Raw genomic sequence first — 8,049 nt, 5'->3', positions numbered from 1 at the left:
TTTTTTTCACAATTATGAAAAATAGTCATTAGACAAATTATGTCATTGAATTCTATCAACTAGTTACAACTTGATACATGATAAGAGAGGAAAAATAGGGTAAAAATCTTAAGAACAAGCCTCATACTTGATTATATTACTGACCGAACTATAATTATAGCAACGTATCAAGAATAAGAAATCATGCGCAATAAGAGAAAGAGGAGATAGAGAAACAGTCTAGAAATAAGCCTCCCGCTTGGTCAACTATGTCTACACTACAAAAAAAAACAACATGAGTACTCAACAAAGGAGCAAACCAAGATAGAAATACATGCACATTAGTGATGGAATCCATCGATTATATCGGAACTGCCTAAAGGCTCCATTTGAGCAAACCAAGAACAACAAAAATAACAAAGAAATAAATGGGGACAGTGAGAAGGGGATAGATCTGCTGATTACATCCACGAATAGAGAATCTATTTTCTCAAAGCATAGATGAAAATTTAAAATTAGCCAAGCAGTGGTAAGCCTAGCAATCTAGGACATGGAAGTGCATTGAGGCAAATCTTAAAGCGGAGGTGAGGCAGAGCGGGTTAGGCAAGACGACGGCGGCTTGCATAGATAGGTTGAGACCAAGTCAAGCTAGGTTCATGGCAACTAGTGCAAGCGGTAGTGACACGATAGGAAGAGGAGGGGATTGAGGCGAGCTCCACAACCGTTGGTGCAGATGGCGAAAACATGGATGACCAAGGAAGGGACAGAGGTGAGATAGAGGATGGCAGCGCCTACGAGAGAGGAGAAGAGAGGTGGATGACAAGTGTGAAAAAAGAGGAACTGTAGAGAGGAAGAAAAGAAGAGGGGGAATGAGAAAGTAGAGTTGGGAGAGAGAAAAGTTACCAATCGAAGGAGAGGGCGGGGGGGACCCCACCCCTCCACCTAGGAGTGGAGGTAGGCTACCGAAGACTGCAGGAGAAAAACCCTCTTGCAAGGAGGGAAAATCCAAATCCTAGTAGACCACTACTAGGGTCGGCACATTTCCTAATTATGCTTTCGTTATAATATCACCTAATTTTATTATTTTCTAACCAATTTGTTCTTGTCTTACTATTTTAAAATTTAAGAGATAGCTCATTTTCATTTAATGTAGTACCAATCTAGATAAAACATGCATATTTACTGATAGAAAAAGGTATCATTGCTTAAACTCAGTCTATCTCGTAGGGGAAGCTCTTAGTCCATCTCCCTAGCCTCATTTGAAATGCCCTCCTCAAAGGCACCAAATAATGAGATTATAATCCACTTGGAATGCCATGCAATAGCACTATGCCATATAAATGGTTTCATAGTTTTAGATGACAGATTAAGGTATTTAAACTATAATAACGACGGTATCAATCTTTTTCGTATAAGTAATAATTCTATCGTTGAACAACTCAAAGCTAACTTTTACGAACTTATGGAAGGGCGTCCAAGAAAATATGACATAACATTAAATTACTTCCCTAAAAGGGATCATAAAATTTTCGTTGACATCTTGATTGATAAGGATGCTCGTACGATATTTGAAGTGTGCTCGTTATGCGGTAAAGTGAATAACATATTTGCCACGAGAATATTAGTAAAACACCCCAAACCCACCACATGTCTCTCATGTGAGGCTCACATATAAGCTAGAAGAGTTAGCAACATACACACCATCACCAGATAATAACAAAAATAGTGGAGAAAATAGTAAAGTCTGGAGGCCACAACAAGCGGATTAATAGTACAAAAGTATGCGGAGTCCCCAAATACATAACTATATGCTGAAATTAAGCAAGAACAAGAGAAGAACATGCTCTTTTACAATGCTACTACAATAAGTAATAAATGAGTCCAAATACTCCGCTAAATAAACTACTACCAAAGCTCCTGCCACAACTATAGTTGATTTGAATAATATTTTAAATATAGATGAGCCTAACACTCAACAAGTGACATATCTCTAGTATGATAATGTATAAAATATTTTATTGCATAACAAAGTTTATGTATTTACACCCAACATGATAAATAAATGAATAACCAAAAAAATATATGATGTCAATCAATTTCAAACTCATATCCATGTTATATGTATACTCATGTTAAAGATTAACCCAATAAATAACATATGAATGATATATTTATCTTTAATCATCTCATTGTACGACATGAGACAAGTATCAAGTTATATTAGTTAGCATAGTCAACTCCTACAGATGCTAACTTTTACTACATTTATGAGTCTGCCCACTAGTTGACACTTGCACCCAAATAAGCACCCCCCCAAGAGAGAGGGTAGACCTTTGCAGTAGAATTGTCTACCCATTACCAAAGGAATACCTGACTAATTGCTTGCCATCATAGACTAAGGGCATCAGTTATACACTCATCACCATGACTCACTATCACGCCTTGATGCTACCTACCTAAGCTCATGGCGTAACATTATCACATCGCTTGTGAGAAAATTATAAGATATCATTCAAGGATGCCCTAATCTTACGTCATCGGGTACTGTTAGGTTTATATCATCCAACATTTCTACTATCATCTTAATATCCTTAGGGGTTTTACTCTCATCAATCGATAGAGCAAAACATTACACTTGCTTATTTGGGATCTACAGACTAAGATTGCAAGCCCTACTATATAATATTATAATATAACTTTCCACCCTTTACCCTAGCTGGGGTGGTGTCGGGTAATATCATGACTTAGACACACCCTTGAAGGTAGTGTATATGTGCTAATGACATGCTATCATGTAAGTTAAATATCAACATGGCAATCGACAAGCATAATTGAGAACATCATCATCATGGGATAATTATGTATTGTATTAAAAATATGCTATAAAACCAAAGTATGAACTTGACAATCAACACTCACACTGGAGAACAACATCATAGAAGAGAAGTTATGTGTATGTGTTGTATTATAAATATGCTATCACATAAACAAGGCATATATGGCAATCTATGACATCAATATGTGTTGTATTATAAATATGCTATCACATAAACAAGGCATCAATATGGCAATCTGTAACATCCTTAAAAAAAAACGTGCATGCACATGGCCGACATATGCTAAATCCTAAGGGTGTGCGCACAAGCCGAGCATGTGCGCCTCTCTCCTTCAGTTCATTGCCCCCCTGTCTTTTTTTTTTAAAATTTTCTATGTCGCCGAGGGGATTTGACCGCTTTTCGCCTTGTTAGAGTAACACCGAAGCTTGCCAACATCATCGTTCGATCTATTGGTACCTCTAGTATGTTAATTTCAGTGTATTTGTCTAGATAGCACTTCCCTTTTTATATTCTCCTTTTCGGCCTCGTTGAAAAATTTGGCCAACTAGCGACCTTAGGTGTAACGCCCCCGCTCGGCACGGGCATGTGCACACCCACACGGCACGCATGGTGCACGCGATAGGACGGGCATGGCCCATCATGCACATATACACTTGTACTCAACATAATTCATCTAAAAGATCAATCATACTATCAACCAAATAAACTTATTACATATGGATATCCAAGTTCACAATAATATACACTAGACCACTACACAATCTGGTAGGGCCTACACAGGCCACGACAAACCATCAAGATACAACTAAAATCATTAATACATGAGTACACTATAATCCGACATGTATTATACAAATTATCATCTATATAATGGAGTATAAATATCAAATAATGGTGCAACTCAATATCTAGATAAACTATCATCTATACCATCTTACGTCTATAGCTCACCTCATTTTTGTTCTAAAATCTCTTCGGGATATCTTAGGTCGCTATCACGTATAATAATATCTAAGGGGGTTAGAAAATAAATAAAGAGAGTCATTAGCAAAAAGCTCAGTGAATAGACCTTACCCCGAATTAGTGATGCTAAATAAAGAGTAAATTATGTACTGAATAATATGAATTAGAAAGAGCATCATATTATGAATGAGTATATGAATGCGTACTTAATAATACATAAATGAAAGGTAGATATCATGTCATAACTTATAAAAGTATATAATTATTGACAATGAATAAATAAATCTCCATGTCATACAATCATCATAACTCTCTCAATATGACACATATGATGCATGTCGATCATGACCATGTTATGAAACCAAATGCACTCACATATGATACATAATGACCACTTAAAAATTAGGTATATCCGATGATAATAAAATCATATGCATATCTCAACATTACCATCATCACTGACATCTCGATATAATATCATCATACTAGACCACTATGCATAGTCAACACTCGATACCCGATCTCAACATCCTACCCGTAGGCTCAAAGCATATTCTACTATACACTAAGGGTATCTCAGTCATAATCATACCCTGCCATATGCTAAGGGTATATCAAAATTCATTCAGATCGGGTACCCCACTAGTTAATAGAAATCACATGAGGGTAACTCGCCACACGCATTGCCTAGCGAACAACATGTGTCCGATTGTCTGTGTACACATATTCAATCATCACTCCATGCACTCTTAACCCTAGCACCTACTCGGGTACCCTTATGCTTTTTCTATTAACTTTCCTATCAATGAGATTTATACATTTCCTTCTATATGATAGATCACGTGCATATATCCAGTACTATAACAAGTCATGCATATTAGGAATTTAGGTAGTAAGGAAGTCAAGAGGAAAATAATACAATGTAGTCTCCAATCATATATCTAACACATGCATATCCTTACTAGTCTATCACATGCATACTCATGCTAGAGATCATCTCGACATAAAGTCATAATAGTATAATCATCTCCAATCATCTCTATATATCATTAGCATACTCATATCCATATCTGTCTAATTAAATGCACGATAAAATATGCTTAACTGAAATCATCTCTAGATAAAGTCATATAATTATGCCGGAGGCCAAAATATGTATATACATAATTATATAATAAATCTTAATTTGAGAAAGGCGTATAGGGGATAAGACTACTCACCACCTGTTCAGAAGACACAAACCATCTATCCCTATCCGCCAACCGAAGGTCAACTCATCGCTAATCAGAACCACGGGGTCTCACATAAGGGGTTCGAGATATGAAAATATTTAAGCAGCATAAAGTTAGCCATTTATCCAATTAGAATTAATTCAAATAAAATATATTGATTTATTAGGTTTAGAATTCCTCTTTTTATATTTGATTAAATATCTAGATTTAATTATAGATATAATTTGGTAATATAATATACCATTATTATGAAATGCTAGTTAAGAATAAAATGGTTGTTCCTTTTATATAAAAGTAGTTTAAGTATATAATTATAAAAATAATAATAATAAGAGGCTTACATATAATTATAAAAATATAAGTATAGATAAAATCTAATTATCTAGATTCTTACTCTTTACTTTATTAATCGCTAATTACATGTACAATAATCATTATCTGGTATTTCATTTTTATACAAAATAATATATAACAATAAGGTACTAGGAATACATTATATATATATATATATAGAAGGGTATATTTATAAATCTCATGACTATAATTAATGAAGCTAAGTATTAATCTATTATATGCATGTAAGATTATATGTAAGTAATATGTACAATTAGTTGTCTATAATATAATAAACTATTAATTCTACTAATTATAATTAGATATAATTATATTACTGAATATGTATATATATATATCAATATAATAAGTTTTCTATTTAAACTAATTGCATTAACTACATAAAATAGTTAGATAAAAGGAAAAAGAAACAAAGCTAAAATAAAACCCCCTAACACGTGCTAGGCCGCCCAGCACTGTTGCAGCCAGGAGATAGCAACTGAGAAGAAAGGAAGAAGAAGAAAGGGAAAAGAAGAAAGGAAAAAGAAGAAAGAAGGAAGAAGAAGAAAGGAAGAGAAGGGAGAAGGAAGACCGACGCCGGCGGGGAGGGCACCAGCCGCTGGTGGCTAGCTAGTGGCTCGGCTCTGACGAGCTCGAGCCCACAGGCAAGAAAGAGAGAGGGCGAGAGAGAGAGAGAGAGTGAGGAGAAACAGAGAGGAGGAGGAGAAGTAAGGAGAAGAGCTCACCTCGGTGGCGGGGACAACGACAGCAGCGGTAGGCCAGTGTCGGCAAGAGGGAGAGAGAGAGAGATTTAAAGGGAGAGAGAAGCGGTCGGGACGTCGCCACTGCGGCTGCGGCACCAATGGGCCCATCGGAGCTAGATGGTTCGTCCTGGTTGGCTGGGCCAGTGGTTGGGGGTGCATGGCACCCCCAACCCACGCCACCCAACATGGCATGAGGCCTGCCACATTGTGGCCAGCCACGTCGTGCCATGCAAATTTTTTGTTTAATTTTTTTTAGGAATAGGTTGTTACATTAGGTCAATGGTGTGCTAATCCATGGAGCTTCACCTCATGAAGCTCTCTCGATTGACACCCTTCGTGGGCTCTCCCCGCTCTTGGGAGAGGCCACACCTTGAGGCCTCTCCCCATCAGGCTTTCAATTATTATGTGATCATCGTCATTACGGGCCTTGCTCCCCGACATGACTTGCTTTGGGGCTCTCATAACCCTAGTGGCGTTGTGGGCTAACTCCAAGGCCACCAACCATGGCAAAGCCTTTTCCATCACTACCAGTCACCCGTGTGTCGTGCACACTCCCCTCGACTTCTCTGCCTTGTTGGCACCCTCCCTTCATTGATTTCAATGTGGATTGCTGGCAGCCTCTTCCCTTATTAGTGGTTCTGTTTTCTTTTGTTATTGTCCACAGTCTACCCTCCGGCTGGTGGCCTTATGCTCTCAGCCTCCTTCTCCAACCGAGAGAGAACGTGTGGGGATGACCCGACTATCGATGGCCATCTTATCATTCTCCCCTTTGTTGTTTCGAGATGCTATGCCTAGGTGGGCTACGACCCAACTTAGGTGGGCCGGGGCTACGTGCAGTTAAGCCCTTGTTGGGTGTGTTTGGGTGGGCTTGGGCTGGGTTCAGCCCAATCCATGTGGTTTTGGAGTGGGCTGGTCATAGTGACGACTTCTGGAGATGGGGTGGATGAAATTGTCCTCAAAAGCTAGCGAGAAGAAGCCACTTGGTGTGATCTCTCTTGAGGAAGCGCAAAAAGAAACCAAGAGAGATTCATGAGGTGATGCTACCCTGACCAGCACCATGCTAACAAGAGGTCTCCAACCTGCTAACCCCTCCGAGGAAGGTAGTAGCAAATAGGAGAGAGATGAGATTCTATTGGCTATTAAAATAAAATTTATTAATGAAGGAAGATGACTCACCAACAAATTGATTAGCGATGTCGGCGAGCCTCGGCAAAGCTTCGATGCAACGAGAGGAAGAAGGTGGTATGGCGACGACTACTAGAGAGAAAAGAGAGAAGGGAGCGGGGAGAAAGAGATAAGATAGCACACATACCATGCATGTGCACTCATTTTTTTTATTTGGATGTTATAGGTTTTTGCACAGCAACTACTTCCTCCCCTCCCTTCCTCTAGTTAAGTGCTAGGGGAGGGGAGAGATTTTTTCTCCCTTTGAGGTATATTTCATCTTCCCTCTTCCTCTTTCTCATCCTCCCTCCTTCCTTTTTTCTCCCTGTTCCTCCCCTCTATAGTTGGTGGTTGGAGCTCACTGATCCCCTCATGTGGATGGGTTGAGGGTGGTGGAGCCTGAGTTGACATCATCTAGAGTCCAAACCCTACCCCCTCGTGCCTCCACCTTGCTTTACCTCTCTACACCAGCCCTCCGTCTTCATCGATCTTTTCTCTCCTCCGGATCTCGCATCCTTTTTTCCTCTTAATTGCGTCGCCACTAGCCTAGCTGGCCTCCTCCTCGATCACCCACTAGTTGTGCCTTGCCCTTTAACTTTGCCTCCCTTTCTGCTAGCACCTTCGGCCACTCACTTCTCCGCCTCCTCGACTTCCCTTGACTACGATGGATGCCGACTCCTCTTGTTAGCCCATAGCTCAAGCTAGCGACCATGGACGACCACTCCATTGCCTGCTGGTTAGCCTCACTGTCAACCTCATTGCAACACGACTAGTTGA

Source organism: Typha latifolia, chromosome 5 (assembly GCF_019914945.1).
Source record: "Typha latifolia isolate L0001 chromosome 5, TyphaL0001v2, whole genome shotgun sequence".
In the NCBI taxonomy this organism is placed as follows: Eukaryota; Viridiplantae; Streptophyta; class Magnoliopsida; order Poales; family Typhaceae; genus Typha; species Typha latifolia.
The sequence above is the reverse complement of the archived record's forward strand: the minus strand, read 5'-3'. Positions refer to the sequence as shown.